The sequence below is a fragment of the Pollicipes pollicipes genome, unplaced genomic scaffold, assembly GCF_011947565.3.
Source record: "Pollicipes pollicipes isolate AB1234 unplaced genomic scaffold, Ppol_2.1 Scaffold_4740;HRSCAF=5597_pilon_pilon_pilon, whole genome shotgun sequence".
In the NCBI taxonomy this organism is placed as follows: Eukaryota; Metazoa; Arthropoda; class Thecostraca; order Pollicipedomorpha; family Pollicipedidae; genus Pollicipes; species Pollicipes pollicipes.
Genome location: NW_023596545.1, coordinates 13,548,675 through 13,568,346, shown reverse-complemented (window position 1 = coordinate 13,568,346; position 19,672 = coordinate 13,548,675). Strand labels below are relative to the sequence as shown.

General features: G+C 52.4%; 1 pseudogene; it reads right to left on the bottom strand.

Moving 5' to 3' along the window:
- LOC119097947 (uncharacterized) overlaps window positions 1–19,672 on the bottom strand; it is a 53,179-nt pseudogene that overhangs the window by 20,803 nt on the left and 12,704 nt on the right.

The following is a 19,672-nucleotide window of genomic DNA, read 5'->3' as shown; positions in this document are numbered from 1 at the left end:
CGCGCCACCACTGCCGAATTACCATGGGCCATGACAAAACGAAGTTTCTGATCTTGCCCCATTATGCCTTTCAAGATGCTTCGATACCATCCATTTCGAAAAGCTACTTGCAAAGCCTTTCGCGTATGCCGTTCGCTTGCAAATGCATTGGAATACTAAAAACAACACGTGATCCCGAGTACAGACAGCATGGACGGCTCGGGCGAGCGCGCAAGTCTTACCAGCGTTCTCCGCAGCCTAATGCAGCCTCCATGACATCTGCAGATGTTGGTGTGACACCCGGGCCGTCTTCCGCCTTGTCAGCTCACGTGGTGTCTCGGCTGTCCTCAGCTCCCCACCAGTCCTCTGGCCCTCTGTCCTCTGTAGTCACACCCCCGTCCTGTGCTGACGTGACAGCGCTGGTAACGTCCCTTGACAGCGAACACGTGCATGCGGACGGGGCGTCCCACTAAGCTCGCATTGTCACCGGCTGTCGTCGTCGCAGAGGCAACTCTCGGGCTCCGACACCCTGACGCTGCCGAGGCTGCGAGGCCGCTGGGTGCAGCGTTTTTCTCACATCACTACAGCTACCAGGCATCACATGTAAGCAAGCTGTCACTAGGAAGTGCAGCGACTAGGACCAGTTCGTTCTCTCAGAGCACGTGGCTACTCTCAGCCCAGACAATGCGTGAAGCAGACAAACTCGTGTGAGCACAGCAAGCTGCAGTGAGCAGCAGTTCATATGTCAATACCCGCGCCTTGCTTAGAACCGGATAAGGAGCTTCTCGTTTTGAGTTGTGGGTGGTCTAAGTTGTGGCTATTGTCAACGTTAATGGTTTCGTGGGACACTTTGGAAACAAACACCGACGACACGAACCGAGGTCCGCACATCGCTCGAGCACCACTTGAAGAAACAAAACGTCGATGGCCCACCGGCGCCTTGTCGCGGGCCTTCTGGAATCTGCAGAGAGCCTGCTCCACTGGGAATGTGCACACGGGGGGCAGTCGAGCTCGGTCTCGCACACCCCGCCGTCTCGCCTCGCCCGTCTCGGCACACCCCGCTGTCTCGCCTCGCCCGTCGCCGCAGAGTGCCATCGGTGCCACCCACGGACCCGTCCAGCCGCTGGTCCGTCACGGGATGATGACGTCACTGACGGCCCGTGACGCTGATGACGTCACTGATGGTCCAGTCACTGACGGGCCGCGTCTTCCGCTGGCGTCATCTCCGCTCTCGGAGCCACGGTCCGCCGCCTTTGGTTGGGACTGGGGCCTGCCCTGCGCGGCCCGCGGGCGGCGCAGTGACGCTCGTCGCGTGCTGGCCGGCAGAGGGGAACCATTCTTCCCTCGGGCCGCCGTCCCAGACTGTCACCGCCCTCGGGATAGTACGCCCTAGCGCCCTGAAATCGCCCCGCCTGGGCGAGGAGTTCAGTCGAGCCGCAGGACGCGACTCGCAGCAGCGGCGCGAGCTCGCAGCAGTCCACACCGGCTGGTGACGGCGCTCGAGGGCGGGCCGTGACGCTGTCCGCCGTGCCGCGCCGTGGCCGGTCTACAGGCGAGCCGCCGGTCCAGTCCGCAGTTGCCGGGCCGGTCCCGCCGGCCGACCGTCTCGCTGGCCTGGCTGCGCCCTGCGCGCCGTTCAGCGCCCGGCCGCCTCGTGAATGAAAGGCAATCGTCGGGCAGGGCAGGGGCGGTGGCCGGCGACGGCGCGCGCCGCCGCACAGGATCTGGGTGAAGGCGCGCTTGAACTCGCGCGAGGTGCAGACGTAGATGAAGGGGTTTAGGCAGCTGTTGCAGTATCCCAACCAGAAGAAGAAGGCGAACAGAGGCTCCGGATGTAGCCACATGGAGCACAAGCGCACCCTGAAAACAGGCCAGCGGGCTTAGATACGGACGACACACATTGTCGGGAACATGGGGGGGTAGGAAGGAGGGAAGGCAGCGGTGGTAGGAAGGTAGGCAGGAAGGTAGGTAGGAAGGCAGCGGTGAGTGGCTCAGCAGGCTTGGGATATACAGACCTAGTCATAACCATACGGCGGAAGATACGGAAGAACGCGTAGTGAGGCAGGAGACAACGTGACGTTGCCGAACTTCACGTGAGGGTCAAAAGGAGCTTCTAGCTTAATCAGGAGGGAATGCTGCGGAAAATGGACGCTAGGAGCGGTGCGGGAGGAGCCCGCGGAGCCTGCTCCTCAATCCCTAATAGCTGCATGGTGTTGCAGTAACACGCGCCGGGTTCGCCGGTTGAATGTGGCGCGCTTCGGTCGGGGGTCATTTTGACTCGCCCTGAGATCTCAAAAACACCAAACACCGTGTCCATATTGGTAAGGGGACCTTTCCTTTAGATAGTGAAAATGAACAGAAACCGGGGGCATTGTTTTCATATATGAATATGTAATCAGCGCCAAATGCTAACTTACTCGGCTACACCTCTAACTTAAAGGTTGGTTGAGGTCAGTTTAGATCACGTACCTCTCCTGATCTTCATTAAGTAAAAATGAGCAATCCTGTGACGTTCTCGTGATCTGGACTTCAAAACGATCGTCCAAAGTACCCGTCAAAGCTAGTTGCCTAGTAAGAAGGTAGTTAGGTTTGGACTTCGACCTGACCTTTATACCTGACTCAAGGTAAGTGGAATTTGTCGTAATCGTAATTATAATAATCTAATTGTCTATAAAAAAAACGCCTCGAAGGTGTATGACTTCGTCTAACACTTCGTTGCTGCATCATGTTAAACGATTCCCAAGAAGTTGCATTCGCTGACAGCCATGACCTGTCTTTGACCTGCTCTAGGTCAACGACCTTTCAGCATCAATTTTTTATACCAAAATATTGGCTGTTCAGTGAGCAGTGAGCTGAAAAGTTTGTTAGGTTATTTAAGTTGGAAAATATGCTGGAAAATCTCCGGTGTGGGGTCAGACTGACTCTTACCCAAGTGCGTATTAAAAGAGAGGTAAAATTTGATCCCAACTGTAATTCCTCGGAGCTTCCAACGACCCCGTTACTGATCAGCGACGGTGGAACTTCCTTGGTGGTGGAAGTGTTTTAGAAAAAGTTGTATATGTCACCATCTGCATCATACTGATATCTTGTTACGGGCATGTGCATCCCTCGAGCATGAATATACACACTGCCGTGCGTGTGCATACGTACACGCGTGTACAAATATTGTTGTACATACGTATTCAGTTGTAATTGCGTTTGCAATTTCCGTTTCTCACTTCCATTATTTGGCGCTCAGTGGGCAACGGAGCCTTACAATCCCAGAGTCATCCCAAGGCGTTGCGATTCCGAAGATGCAGCGGACGTGACGGCGTCTCCAATTCCGCGGTCCGACGTGTGATCACCATCCAGTGCGGTGTCCCTGTCAAAACGGCTCGAGTCCGTCCCAGTTCAGTCACACCGCGATGAGTTTCCCCGCCAATGCGGCCTCCGAACGAGCTTATTCCACTGATCACCGGCGACGCCTCTCAGCAGGAGTCAAGGAGGCGTCCAATGCCGGCCATGGCTAGCGGCCGGATCTCGGTCGGCGCGAAACACGCCGTGGCCGAACGATTATGACATCGGTGACGCTGACGTCACAACGTAAGATCATCGCCTAAGTACCGATGGCGTGGTTTTATGCAAACGTGCACCGGATATGATTTTGTATCAGGTGTATATCAATTGCTTACTGACGTTGGCATTTGAGCGATGTTATTCCTTGGTCAATAGTCATCCAATATAGGCATGCCCTGGATATAGAAGCCTTTTATTACTTTTACTACTTTACTTTTATTACTTTTGCTACTTTTGTATATATATATATATATATATATATATATATATATATACATGCATATATATGTATGCATATGTGTGTATAAATCTCAATTGCTTACTGGCGTAGGCATTTGAGCGATGTTATTCTTTGGTCAATAATCATCCAATATAGGCATGTCCTGAATGAATAAGCCTTTTCCCGCCGGTAGGGGGGGGGGAAGGGGGGGAGGCGCGGGTTCTGCATATCCCGCAACGCTTCTCTTTTTTTGCTTATCACTCCTAAATTGTTCGCCGCATCGCCATGCAGTCTTGCGACTTTTAACGGGATTCATATGTCATACTCAAACAATGTCGCAAACACTGATTACACGGTGGCAGTTTCAGGCCTCGCTTTCGGCACGTCATCTGTTGCGTGAGGGTTTGAGGTATCAATTGGAATGTCATACGGCACAATTTCATAACATTTCGAGGTAAATTAGCACGCGCTCGACTGGGGGACGTGTGGAATCAATTTAACCCCTTTCCGAAAGTTTTCCAAGATAACTTTCGAATGGTGCGGCGTATTACGCTAAACTTTGTGAAGTGTAGGCAGTCGAATAGCTTATGTTTTGGCATACATATTCGATGTACGTTGAAAGGTCTTCGAGCAACGACAGGCCAAAGTCGGGCCACGTCTGTCGGCAAGGGCAATTCCTTGCGAACATTCAATCTGATGCAATAACGGAGTGTTGGACGAAGCCGCGCACCTTTGAAATGGATCCTTAGACAATTATACCTTTTAATTAGGATCATGACTAATCCATAAACCATAGATCAGGCAAAAAGATTAGGCCAAGGTTAAATCCAAACTGTTTTTAAGAAAGCGTTATGGGATAGTGTGCCACGTTCATTTGGAGTTTATTGATCACAGGAACGTCCATAGACGTCTTAGTAGGACTCGGACTAAGTTAAAGGTCACTGACCTAAACAAACCCAGGCCAACGTTTTGTTTTTGGAAAAATACCCCCCAGTGAAGCCTTGACGCTTATTTCAGTTCAAACATCAAAACAATTTTGAAGATTGTTGGTCATCTTTATATTCTGAAGGCCAAAGAAAATCACTGACCTGAAATGAACACCAGCGACCTTTGATTTAGAACAAGCATCTATGCTAATACTAATTGCGTGAGAAGGTCAGTTCGCACACTGGTTGGAATTTGACCTTGTCAGACTTTACGCGACCTCAAGTCTGTAACCAAGACAATTAGACAAGTTGGCGGCTCAACTTGCCCCAGGCGCAAGGTCAATGAAATGCTTAACAACGGGAAGCCCACAGGCAACGGGCAATTTGTTAAGCAAACAGCCAAAGCAGCTGACGCGCCCTTAAAATTTAATGGCTAACTAAGCCAATTGGTGCATTAGTTGCAATTTTTGTTGGTTTGTATGTGCCACCATCGCCTACTGAAAATTGGGTTCAAAAACGTATATCGTGTGGAACTTTTACAAATAGAAAATCTCACATTAAACGGTCCCAGGTTCTCCTTTTTGGTGGGTCGCCTGCGTTGCGTGAAACCAAATGAAAGCGAGTTTGCGTGGCACGCTCGTATTAAATGGTAACATACAGATGGGAAATTCACTTCTGCAATTGTATACACAAAGCACGTTACCCGGAGTGATATAGACGAGGCATTTGTTTAACGGATGGGATAACTGTACGGACTACCGTCCTCGTCTGCTGTCTTGGTATGTACACGACGTTTCGGCCAGTTCATTAATTCTTCAACCATCGTCAGCAATTACTGAGTCCTGAGAAGGACTGAAAGGTATCCCATTTTAGCCCTGTGCGCTTAATGGCACAACCTGTCTCGGTTCAATTGATGGAGTTCAAACCAGACTTTTACTGCGTTTTGAGTCCTGGCAATTTAGGGAGACTTTGGGATGGGATGCGCATTTGGTAAGGAGCCAAACACCGCCGAGTCCTCAGGCTCAATAAAACTAGGCGAGAGCCGTAAAATTATTGGTCGAAACGGTGTGTGCATGTCAATACGTCAAATTAAAACGATGCCGCCGACAGCTATTTCATCCGCGATTATGCCGAACAAGCGTCATAACTTTTTGGCAAGCACTCAGCTTCTGAAGGAGGAGAGAGCCAGTTGGCGGGTTGTTGAAGAAAAGTGGCACTTATTGTGGCTTCTTCATATCGTTTACCTGGGCTCGTCTCTGTGCAAGATATTGAACACTACATATTAACTTGCGAAACTGATAGCTGACACATCTATAAGCAGATTGTATGGCGCGATAACATCACCAGATCATTAGACCGGATCTTATTTCATGAGATCGTAAGATTTTCAGTTCGGTTTTCAGGTTTGGATATGCGAAGACCCTTTCAATCTAACCTAAAAGGCGTTTGTCCCATTGCAATTGGTGCATAAACATGAACACAACAGCCTTTCAAGAAGCAAATTCAAAAGTTTGTTTTCTTGGTCTAATGCTTTAAATTTGTTTAATTTTAAGGGCTTAAGACTGAAGGACTCACCGAGACAAACCTAATGGTGTCTGTGCCATCAAAGCCAGGCAAGACGTGGGGTTCTCGAGATCTTTGAGGGTACAGCTGCGAGGTTGGGCAGATTCTACCCTGCAGAATCTCCCCATCCTCCCTCGCAGGTAAACTAAATGAACTGCACTGTTTGAGCTCCTTTATTAAAGTTCTGAAAAATCGCTTGTTCTGTCATATATCAATCGACAGCTACAGCACCGTGTCCACGGACTTTTCTAATGGATAATATAATACATCATCTATAATACAAGATACATGATAAGATACATAAAATATGATGTTATCATATAACAGCTCAAGAATATTTCGCCGAGAATTACCCATATTCCTGTCTCTCACACACACACACCACCGGTTTCCGCATGCTGAATCAATGACACCAAGAGGTCCGACAGAACGGCCGTGCCTGGCAATCGGTGTCGAATTGTGCGAGTTTAACGCGGAAAAAAACTTCCTCATCGCTTCTTTCAATCGCTCGATTTCCAGCCAGACCCAAAGTTGCCACCGGAAGCCTCCAGATGGACCTGTTTGAAGGCAGCCGGCTACACCCAAAAAGAGTTCCTGATGGGCTGCAATTTCCGTACTAGGGTTCGCACACCGAAGTTCAGTTCATCTCCGGGGATACGGGAACAGGCCAGATGTAGCGCCAGAGCGACGAGCGACGGACGACGGGAACAGGCCAGATAAAGGACCAGAGCGACGGGCGACGGACGACGGGGACAGGCCAGATATAGGGCCAGAGCGACGGGCGAAGGACGACGGGAACAGGCCAGATATAGGGCCAGAGCGACGGGCGACGGACGACGGGAACAGGCCAGATATAAGGCTGGAGCGACGGGCGACGGACGACGGGAACAGGCCAGATATAGGGCCAGAGCGACGGGCGAAGGACGACGGGAACAGGCCAGATATAGGGCCAGAGCGACGGGCGACGGACGACGGGAACAGGCCAGATATAGGGCCAGAGCGACGGGCGACGGACGACGGGAATAGCCAGATATAGGGCCAGAGCGACGGGCGACGGACGACGGGAACAGCCCAGATAAAGGACCAGAGCGACGGGCGAAGGACGACGAGAACAGCCCAGATATAGGGCCAGAGCGACGGGCGACGGACGACGGGAATAGGCCAGATATAGGGCCAGAGCGACGGGCGACGGACGACGGGAATAGGCCAGATATAGGGCCAGAGCGACGGGCGACGGACGACGGGAATAGGCCAGATATAAGGCCAGGGCGACGGGCGACAGCCAAAGGGAACAGGCCAGACTTAGGACCAGAGCGGCGGGAGACAGCCGAAGGGAACAGCCCAGATATAGGGACAGAGCGACGAGTGACGGACGACGGGAACAGGCCAGATATAGGGCCTGTCCCCGTCGCTCCTCCACACAAAGATTGATTAATGTGAAATAAGCTGGAGGAGCACATCATTTGCGTTAAACCTGCTACCACCGAAGCGACTTCGGAGGAGGTATCAGCTGTCTGCATGTATTATTACCTCCTAGTTTTTTCATCACTGATGGCAGAACTGTGGAAAGTAACAGTGGACGTTCTGATTGCTTTAAAAAATTATGTTCAGAGTCGTAAATACGTACAATAATAATTATACATGTTTCAAAATGACTTTGAACACAACCAACCTGCACCGATATAAATAGCAGTATTTTGACTCCGTGATGCGACAAAAACGAGCTCCCAAAACACATGAATGAACCACGTCATTCTCTATTATATAACAGCCTCCTCTAAATTCATTTAAAAAACACCCTTCGCATAGGAGGTGGCTGGAGGAGGTTAGCGGGGGAGCTATGAGTTGCTTGGAGGAGGCTGGAGGAGCCGCGGGAACGATCAGATTAGTTGGGAGGAGCTTCGAGGGGTTTGAAGAGCGACCGGAACAGGCTCATAATACGGCGAAAATCGGCCGAGCGGAAACAACGCGGTGTGGCGCGGCATAGCCCCCGGTATGGCTCCGGCGCCACCACCTCCGCAGTTGGGCGTGCTCGCGCGAACCCACCTGCCAGAGGACGAGATTAATAGACGAAAGTAATAGCTTGAGATGCAGACACTCGAGCCCGCCACTTAGCGGCGCACCTAAGCGAATCAGCAGCGACGCGCCTCGGCGCCGCTGTTATGCTACCCGATCGGGCAAACGGCGACCTCCCACACGGCCTGCAACACCAGCTCCAGCTGCAATCGCCCGCTTCCACCGCATATGCAATCAGGCCGCATCTTCAAATTCCCAAATAGTCTGCTCGATCTGTAAGATGTGTGTTTTGCGCTGATCCGGCTGGGTTCAAACACGATGATTGTTTTCAAAGGGAGGAAGATGTGCCGCATGTCGTGTGGCAGGGCTCTAGGCGCAACTGATTTAAGCGCACTTGCAAGCATGCTCCCGTGTTGCTTTTTTGTCTTTCAGAAGAATGGGCAGTGGCACCACGTCCATTAGCTTGTCCTAAAAATATTCCACCAAAAATTTTCGACGTTAGGCATAGACAGAACTATGACTTACGTGTTAATGGGGTCTGTTTGTGTTGGCGTGGCGTTTTATATGGTCCATACAACACAAAAATGGTCCATTCTATCCAAAAGCTTCAAGGGGGGAACAGCACAAATCCCAGAGGTGTTTGCGCTCATACTGTCAACAGGAACAGTAGCAAATGCACAGCAAAACAACGAGGACAATCGCTGCTAATACTTTAATGGCCTTCCCGTCTTCTTCCCCTCTCTTCTGTCATCTGCCTCCCACCCCCTCCAACTTTCTCCCTCGCCTATCCATTCGTCTCAGTCGGGTGCACTGGCTCCCCATCGCTCCCCATGCGTCAAAGTCAAGTCCCGGCGCCAAGCGGCGCAGTCGTCGCGACAGGACGGGACGCAGAGAGCGGCGCCACCCCGACGGGACGGGACGCAGAGAGCGGCACCACCCGGACAGGGCAACCGGACGAGAGCGGCGCCACCCCGACGGGACACCCGGACGAGAGCGGCGCCACCCCGACAGGACACCCGGACGAGAGGCGGCGCCACCCCGACGGGACGGGACGCAGAGAGCGGCGCCACCCGGACAGGGCAACCGGACGAGAGCGGTGCCACCCCGACAGGACACCCGGAAGAGAGCGGCGCCACCCCGACGGGACGGGACGCAGAGAGCGGCGCCACCCGGACAGGGTGCTCGGACGAAAGCGGCACCATCCGACACGGATCCGAACGAGAGCGACGCCACCCCGACAGGGTGTCCGGACGGCAGTGGCACCACCCCGACAGGGCGTCCGGATGAGGGCGGCGCCACCCCGACAGGGCGTGCGGACGGGAGTGGCGGGACAGAGATAGGCTTCAAAACAGCTCGTGGCTCAACAATGGCACCAAACACGACCGGCAGGACTGGGACAACACCAAACACGGCTGAAAGGACAGGGACAGCACCAAACAACCGCAGTTTCAAACAGTGCACGCCAAAGCAAATGTCACGGCGTGTAGCCTCCGAACTGCGAACAGAAACTGGTCATACAATATCCAACATACAGACATGCAACACTTCAATCGCCAAAGGGCATGACAGCTCGCGATGGGTTAGCTTGTGAAATAATTGGATAACGATGAGACGCGAGAGTTGACATTTCTGTTCTGCGTTCCAGTCCTCTTCAAATTATGAGCGTTCTGACGATATAACTTTTGTTTCTTTACTGGTGAGCACATTTTTGCAAATTGCTCATAAAACTGAACGCTTCTGATGTAGCTAAAAGTTATAGTCGCCAGCTGATCACTCAATTCACCAGTCATCCCAACAAGTGGCTTATTTTTTGCGGGGCAAGCACAACAGAGGTATGAGTGTAATATTAAAAATGACAACAACGCGACCCTATTGACACGTTACCAACTATTCCGTCGTTCACACACTCAGCCAAAAACATAGCCATGCATCGCCAAAACATGTTACACAACGGAAAGCTAACAAAATTGCAAAGAGACAAGCAAGCAACATTGCGCAATGGCAAGCAAGCAGCGTTACACAATGGCTAGCAAGCAATATTACACAACAACAAGCAAGCAGTATCATACAACGGCAAATACATGGTCCTGCGTGGCACAAACTCGAGGGAGTTTTTTCATCAGCGTCATACCCGTGCAGCCAGAGCAGCACGTAAACTAACTGCATGGTGCAGACGGGCACATTGTTGAAGGGTCCCAAAACTTTTAGATCCCACGGTTCGCCAGCAGCCGGTCAGGAAGCGGTCAGCGTCACTTGCTAATGCTCCACATCGTCACAGCGTCACTTTTTCCGGCGCCGTTCTCGTCTACGAGATGCTCTGGTCCAGACGGAAGACTATACATGGGGTCATGGAAACTTGTTCAGGTGTCTAGTGTTGTTGAGTGCGACCAATATCCAAGCAAAATATCTGGGTTTTTGCAGCACTTGGGTCACGATCAAAAGAACGTTTAAGCGCTGTGATATTATCGATATCCTGGATTAAAATTGCCCAGCGTGACCGAACTCAAAACTTCCAGTCATTCTCAAACAAGTTATTTGAAGGTTGGGTGGCGAGTGCTGTATCAGTGGTCCTTCGCCACTTCAACTTCAAGGAAAGATATAATCCATTGATGAAAGCGGTCGCCATCCCACGCCGACGCGTTCGGACTTTGTTTGCAAGCTTAGTTTTGAGCGCAACCTATATAACAAACGATGGGGCTCTTTTCATTGATTGACCATCACGTGATCTCATAAAATGTTCACACAAACTTTGTCGCGATCAATATTGCTTACAGCTGGAACACACCATTCCTTCTGGAGCTGTTGCTTCGTAATTTCAACACACTTTTAGAATAACAACCAGCTTCGTCCATTGCTGAAGGCAACAGTCATCCATTATCTGTGGCAATTAAATGTGAGTAAGCGCAACAATTGATCTCGCATTAAACCGCATCCACTTAGAGAAGCATCGTCCAAGCACGTGAGTGCCACACGAAATGATAACGGTCAGCAATAAACGACATCTGATTGCCTAAGCCGGTTGAACGCTGAGCCGAGCACTCAAATACAGCAAGTCCGCTTACGTACACTGACGGGCATCTTTCCAAAAATGCACGGACAAATCACGAGGAGCATCGATCGTCCGATCATCCACACCCCTCCCCCTCCCCTCCTCCCCATGTCGACGCGATCGGCCTCTGCAGCTGTGTTTGGTGTGCACCACAGCCGTCCCATGTCGGTCCCTTGGCCGGACACCGGCGGCTCGCGGCCCACGGAGTGCCTGGAAGGGACCTTCGGCGACCCGCGGAGTGCCCAGGAGCGGCGGTCCGCGGTCTGCAGAGTGCCCGGGAACGGCGTCCCTCCTCGTGCTCCTCAGTGCGCACCGAGCCCGACTGGCGGATGCTGATTGGACCGCCCGGCGACCGCGTGCGTTAATGCCGGAGCACCGCAAGTGAGGCGTGCGGTCAGCAACGCCACACGTCCACCAGCGTGACACGTCCACCAGCGTCACACGTGCACCAACGCCACACGTGCACCAACGTCACACGTGCACCAACGTCACACGACCGCCAACATCACACGTGCACCAACGTCACACGACCACCAACCCACACGTGCACCAACGTCACACGCGCGCCAACGTCACACGTGCACCAACGTCACACGACCACCAACGTCACACGACTAGCAACGCCACACGTGCGCCAACGTCACACGACCACCAACGCCACAGTGCACCAACATCACACGACCACCAACGCCACAGTGCACCAACTTCACACGAGCACCAACGTCACACGACCGCCAGTGTCACACGTGCACCAACGTGACACGACCAACGCCACACGTGCACCAACGTCACACGTGCGCCAACGTGACACGACCACCAACGCCACACGACCACCAACGTCACACGACCACCAACGCCACACGTGCACCTACGTCACACGTCCACCAATGTCACACATCTACCAATGCCGCAAGTCTACCAAAGCCACTCGCAAGCAACGGTACACGCCCTTCAGCGCTACATGCGCTCCAGTGCCTCAGGCAAACGGGCGGCGTGTGAAATGCATCCAAACTCAGGCTGGTGGACCAGATGAAACCCATGATGGAGCCTCACCGAGTCAATAATTAGCGCGTAAGAGCCTATTCTCCTGCATCCCCACATTAAGCGCAACAGTCATGCTAACCCCAGTGGGTCCGCTGCTGGGTGCGGCCGTGGGGGCGGACGGGTTCAGCCGCTGAGTAATGTGGGACAAGCCGCCGGGGTCGGCAGGTGTCGATGCCGTCGAGCACCGCGGCACCTGGCCAGTAACAGGCGCTCGTGAATGCTGCAGGCGGCGGCGGCCACGGCCACAATGGCACCGGCAGGCGCGAGTGACGGGCGCGGAGGGACGTCCAGGACAGGCGCCGACTGTCGTGTCGACACGCCGCGCCCTCTGGGTACGGCTGGCAGCGTAGCGTTACGGGAGACCGCGGAGCAGCAACGGCAGCTGTCTCAGCTGCTCCTACGGGGACCCCCAAACAGCCACGGTGGCTCTCTGGAGAGCTGTTTCTCACTGGTGTTACCGCAGCACATGTTCGCATCACATAAGTTGTTGAAGGGTCTTGAACATTTCTATGAGGTTTTGAACTGAAATAGCCATCTTGAAGACCTTTCGGCGCAGTTCACAGCCCTGCCCTTCTTAAGGACTAAACCCCTCTAGTTCCCCTCTCTAACCCATCTAACTATACGCAGACGACAATGGGGAGACCTTTTCGTGCAGAGTATTGCAAGGCCAACTTCACGTTTATGACGCCATAATGACGTCACTCAAGTTCTGCCATTCCATAACCCAAGCCGCAATCAAGGCCGAGAAATAAATAATAGTCGAGCCGTTCACATTTGGCGTTCGTGAGCACGATTTCCAGATACAACAGCCGTCAGTTAGCTTCCATCAGTGCTGTGCAAGGTACGATGGCGTAATTAAACAATGATGTATCGGGGAGCATATTTACCAAACAGAGAAATTTAGTTGTCTAGAGCGACCTTTCCTACTTGAAAGTGTACCAAGAGTTATACGCAAGCCTGTTTCATCATGTCTATGTATTACGGACGGAGTGCTTTTTCGGCATCGCATCTCTGTGATCAATCGATAGCACGTTGCTCATCAATATTTACCCTTTGCAGAGTCTCTGACTGCGGTGTGCATTGCCGGCATTGAAAGAAATGGGTGAATGACGCATATTTAGTCCAACACAGTAATATTAGCTGATTTCGTAACGTGCTACACGCATCATTTCTGCACGATGATATCTAAACGGGTTCAGAACATATTCGTCGGCGCTCTTCCATGGCATGGCGCCCGGCAGCCTCCCACGCCATTTCCCATCATCCTCGGACTGGAGGCTGCCGCCCAAATAGCATTTCGCTTCACTTGACTTGCCAGCTGGGCGGGTCGTCCGTTTGAGGCGCCGACGCTGGCCATCTGGGCCAGTTCTCAGGCGGACTGCCCCGGCTCAGCCCCGCTGGCGGCTGGTCCCAGCCACCACCGGACGAGTGCGCCACAAACGCCCCGCGTCAGCGACGTCCGCCGTCCTCGTCTCCGTCTGCCACGGTGCAGCGGATGTGGTGGGCAACGGCCTGTATGACCATGGCAGTCACAGGTGCCGGAGGGTAGTCGAAACACGACAGCAGTACACCTCCAAAGAGTACAGTGATGGCATAAGAAGTCGGCTGCGGCCGGTGATGACGGCGAGGCAGCACACTATCCAAACGTGACGCGGCCCGCAGCACGGCCGAAGCAAATTTGTGCACAGGGTGGGATGTGGGTTGTCTTCCAAGATAAAGCGCTCACGCAGCGCGGCCTGACGTCCGAAGGATGCGACGAGAGAGCAAAAGCTTCATGGTAATGTCCCAAAACGATATACATGAGCAAATTTTTGACATATGGCTCTTGCATTGCACCTTCAAATCTGCACACATCCGGCTTTTTGTGCTTTTGTGTGTTTTGCGTTCACTTCTTTCATTTAGCTGTGTTGTATGATCTGGAATTTTGATACACTGACTGAGTTACGTGAGCGATGACACATTCTGCCATAAACATAGCATATCGTTTGCATTTTGTTGAGGCTGGATTTAACATTATGCAAGGTAACAACATTGAGCATATGAATGATACTAGTCCCGGGATGGTGACCGTACACTTTGGGACTGGCCGTTCTTGGATTGTGCCGCTCTTCAGTACTAGCTACTGGAGAAGAGCCATTCTCGAAAAGGAGGTCACTTTTTCCAGATTGCAATGACTGTGACCTTGAGGTTCTTACCACATATCATCTCAATATGGTGCACAAGAAAGCGATATATTTCAGTGAAGAGGTTGAGTATCTCAAAAATGCATTTCTAAGAAGAAGCCATGGTCAAAGTTTTCCAAAACTGCTCTCGTGCGCGCACCATGACAATAAAAGGTGAACGACGATGATTTATGTCAGGCTGTACATAAGGTACGGCGTGGACATGCACAAAACAATTTAGTGCGCCGTTTTTGAAAGCAGGCACAGGTAACTTGCCGGCACAGGTAACAGGCACAGGAAAGCAGCACAGGTAACTGGCTTCAGTTAATGTTGGAAAGGTAAATGGCACCCGACGTAAAATTCGTTCGCCTCTGTCACACGTTTAAAAAAACAACAAGAACAAAACCAGTGCACCACCAGATAACGTGATTCCGACAAACGTCCATCCGTAGCTGCGAAAATAATGGAAACCTCTCACGCAGCGCACTTAATGGTCACAAAATACGGTAAGTGTCCTTCTTTGAGTTATAAAATGGAGATATATTACATCACCGTAAAATATCTGAAGCCAACGTCGGGGACCATGCCACCAACACAAAATTTCGGGCTGCGGTCCAGTGCCACGCCCCGGGACAGTGTAGCTCAGGAGAGCGTTCTCATGCAACTGAAAGGTGTGATGTGCCGAGTTCGCTCACGTCCAAGAACTCCATCATCGTCCGGAAATCAGCTTGGCAAGTTCGGCGCTAAATGACATTGCCTATCGAGCGCATGGTCCAACTCCAATAACAGCGGCCTGGCACGCCACTCCGCACGCACAGACGTGGCACAATCGCTGGTGAAGTGGACAAGAAACCAAGCGCCGTAGCTCAAGCCGCAGAATACGCGACCACATAGGGAAGGCCGGCACATATATTGTTACGGCAATGGACCAAATAGTTCCAAACCGGCAATGGCTTATGTAGCAAACTTTTGTTATAACGCATCTCCGCTGTACTTACTGAGCGGTAGTACGAAGAAGAAGGGGAACCAGCAGAGCAGGAACACGCCCACCACGATGCCAAGCGTCTTGGCCGCTTTGGTCTGGCGACGGAACTTGCTGAGCTTGCTGCTGGAGTCACGGGCGCGCACCACGTCCGGGTAGCGCTCTTCATCCATGGTGCTGCACGTGCTGTCGCCGGACGGGCGGCGTGACCTCTCGCCGGCGGGGTCAGCGCCGCGTGCACCGCCCCTGTGCACCCGCAGCGCCACCTGCGAGTCGGTGACCTTGACCCCGCTCTCCCAGCAGCGCGTCTCGCGCACCACGGCCCGGTAGATGCGCCAGTACACGGCCAGGATGACCAGCATCGGGAAGTAGAAGGAGCCGATCACTGAGAAGAGCACGTAGCCGACCTGTGTGTTGACGCTGCAGCGGCCGTCGCCGGCGGCCGGCGGACCTTTCCAGCCCATCAGCGGGCCGATGCTGATGGCCAGCGACAGCAGCCAGACCAGCACGTTGATGGCCATGGTGCGGCTGCCGCTCATGATGGCGGCGTGACCCAGCGGCCGCGTCACGCCTATGTAGCGATCCACCGAGATGACGCAGAGGGAGAGGATGCTGGCCGTGCAGCAGAGCACGTCGGCAGCCGCCCAGACGCTGCAGAACGCCGCGCCGAAGTACCAGCGGCCCGACAACCTCGAGCACGGCCGAGAACGGCAGCACGGCCACGCCCAGCAGCAGGTCGGCCACGGCCAGGCTGCCGATCAGGTAGGCAGTGCTGCCGCGCAGCGTGCGCGTGCGCACAAAGCGCCAGCAGCACCAGCGTGTTGCCGCAGATGGTCAGCGCCACCACCAGACCCAGCAGCAGGCTCTTGGCCACTGCCGCGCACAGTTGCGGTGCGGACGCCTCCGCCGCCGCGACCTCGGCCAGCGAGCCGTTCAGACCGTCGGCGACCAGCGGCGGCGGCGGCGGCGGCGGCGGCGGCGGCTCACCGGCTAACGCAGTGCTCATTTTTCACCGGTGCCTCGCGTCCGTCGTCGCTCCGATAACAGCCGGTAACGAGCGGCGGCCGTCGACGGCCTGAGACGGCGCAGACTGGCCGCAAGTGACGGTCTGACAGGGACCTGAGGTGGCGCACACCGGCCGCAGATGACGGTCTGACAGGGACCTGAGGTGGCGCACACCGGCCGCAGATGACGGTCTGGCAGGGGGCTGAGGTGGCACAGACCGGCCGCAGATGACGGTCTGGTAGGGGGCTGAGGTGGCACAGACCGGCCGCAGATGACGGTCTGGCAGGGGGCTGAGGTGGCGCACACCGGTCGCAGATGACGGTCTGGCAGGGGGCTGAGGTGACGTAGACCGGCCGCAGATGACGGTCTGGCAGGGGGCTGAGGTGGCACAGACCGGCCGCAGATGACGGTCTGGCAGGGGGCTGAGGTGGCGCAGACCGGCCGCAGATGACGGTCTGGTAGGGGTCTGGGGGAGAGAAGCCGTTTGTTAGATGACAGTCTGGAAGGGGGACCCAAGGCAAGGCAAATCGGAGGTCTGATGCTAGTCTGGCAGAAGCCTACATGATCCAGAGCGCGTGTTAGATACCAGACTCGCATGTTGCCCACGTGACCGGGCCGCGCATGCGCTGTTGGTCTGTTAGGAATCAAGCTGATCTGGATATGGAACTGGCTGATTTGGATCTGGATCTGATAGGACGTAAGTGAGACAGACCGGACATTGGCCGGAGATTCTACGAGAAGCTGCGAGAATGCTGCGGAGATGCTACGGAGATGATCTCGTGGCATCTCCGTAGCTCTCGTCGCTCTGTGTCCGCTCGTCCCACTCGGGCAGCGGCCGTCGAGCAGCTGCAGGTGCCACGTGCCCGGACTGAGTTTGGGTGTAGGTCGTTCATGTTTCGCGCATCTAGCGAATGAAGCTTGCTGCCTGCAGACGCGCGGGTGTCGGTAATCGCGAGTAATCCGACCTTTATAGGGCAATCTTGACTTCCCATTTGAGAAGGTGATGAATAAACATTGTCGTGTGGCACGCTGCCTTCATCCCCGTTGTTTACTTCATCTTCTGACGCTATTGCATTACATTTACGTGGAATGTCGAAAATTCACTTTAAGTAAACTCCTAGAAGTCTTTGGGTACGGCAGTGTTCAGAGGGCACTTGGTGCATATATTCATGGGATTTACCACAAGGTATATATAGATAGTAAAATATATATAGATAATAAATCAAATATGGGATCATGAACTGACAAAGAAGAGCTGAGTGGAACGCGCGATGACAAGGTGTACAGTGAGGGTGAGATGACGATATCTAGTAGGTGCTGGGTTGAAAGAGTCTGGGTGATAGCTCATGGTTTTACAGTTTGCCCGCGAAGGGAGACTGAGCGGCAAAGACTTTTCCTCCAGCGAGGTTTATGGCTAGAATGAGGCGTGGAGTCCAGTGAAAGAAAAGGGGAAGAGAAAGGTTAGTGAAGGGAGTGCAAAGGGATAAAATACATATATCCATACGTATATGTACTCATTTAAATCAATTTAACATCCGTGCACTTGAGCGCAAACACAAAAACATACGTACCCACACACAAAAGAAAAAGACACACATACGTAAATATCACATTCGTGTACTTGGCCAGTATGCTTTCATTAATGCAGGCTTCATTAACCGCAAGGGCAGATGCACATTTAATTAGTTTCTTGTGCGTTTGTTCGATTGCTCGAGTTCAACTCTCCGTTGTTTTGGTAAGTCATAAATCACCTCGCCTATGATTATATAAGTGTAAGCCAGCTAACGTTCAAAGGACATTCGTTCCCCATTCTCAAAGCAATGTTAGGCCGTCGGATTATTATTTTTATTATATAATACTAATATAATATTAATATATATGTATATGTCAATATCTAATATTAATATTATGCTATATATATTCATTAAATAATATTCTTTTATTATTAACTCATATTTTTTCTCATAGAGTACAAATGTACGGACTATTATATTTATTCTCTGATGAAGATGGCTCCAAGAAATTGTAGACGTCGTTTGTTCAGACATGATTTTAGAATCAGTTTGCTTTCAGTCAGGTCAGAGAATAATAGTTTTTAGTTGTGGGTTTTGCGCATATGCTGGTCTAGCGCCCCCTCCTGTAGGTGCATAGTTACGTGTCGTGATTGGCATGTTGTGGTCATTCCAATACAGGTCGAGTTGCGGAGCCGACAGTCTCCTCCGGGCATTTAAATCTATGCACTATACTGGTGCGCTTTAGGTGGTTTTGGTTCGCTGTCAAGTTGTTTTACATTATACAGCTTTCAGTTATTCTGCTCTTGTAATAGATGGTAAGTCTTATTTCAGTGTTTTCCTCCGTCGGTGTGGTGTTTGTTCTGATGATGTTTCGCGAAACTTTTTCATCCACCTGGTATGACGGGGCATTTGATTTCGGTAAAAAGTTTAATGGGGCCGGTTTCTTGTCCGAGTTGGTTGCCTGGGTTTCGTCCGTCGATTCAAGATGAACTCAATCTCTTCACTAAGGCTATTTTCGAATAGCCATTATCAACGAATATTGCTTACACCGTTCGAGTTCGCAGAGTGTATCATATATATCCTTCTCTCCATTGAATTTGTATCATGTACGTGCGAACGTGTAAGCTACTTTCTGATGGTCGATGGCACTGTTGTAGTAGCCTATATTTAAAATAATTTGTTGGATGTCATGCATTTCACCGTGTACTTGCGTGAAATCCGGGCATAATTTGAAGGCTTCCCAGAGGTGGAGGGGGGGAGGAGGCACGACACTGATCTCGTATCGGTCTAGGCATCTGCACTTGTGTTTTCATGCAAAACGTAGGGAGAGAGAGAGAGAGAGAGAGAGAGAGAGAGAGAGAGAGAGAGAGGAGAGAGAGAGAGAGAGAGAGAGAGAGAGAGAGAGAGAGAGAGAGAGAGAGAGAGAGAGAGAGGAGAGATAGAGAAGAGGAGAGAGAGAGAGAGAGAGAGGAGAGAGAGAGAGAGAGAGAGAGAGAGAGAGAGAGAGAATAGAGAGAGAGAGAGAGAGAGAGAGAGAGAGAGAGAGAGATAGAAGAGAGGAGAGAGAGAGAGAGAGAGAGAGACAGACAGACAGACAGACAGACAGACATAAGCAGACAGACAGACAGACAGACAGACAGACAGACAGACAGAACAG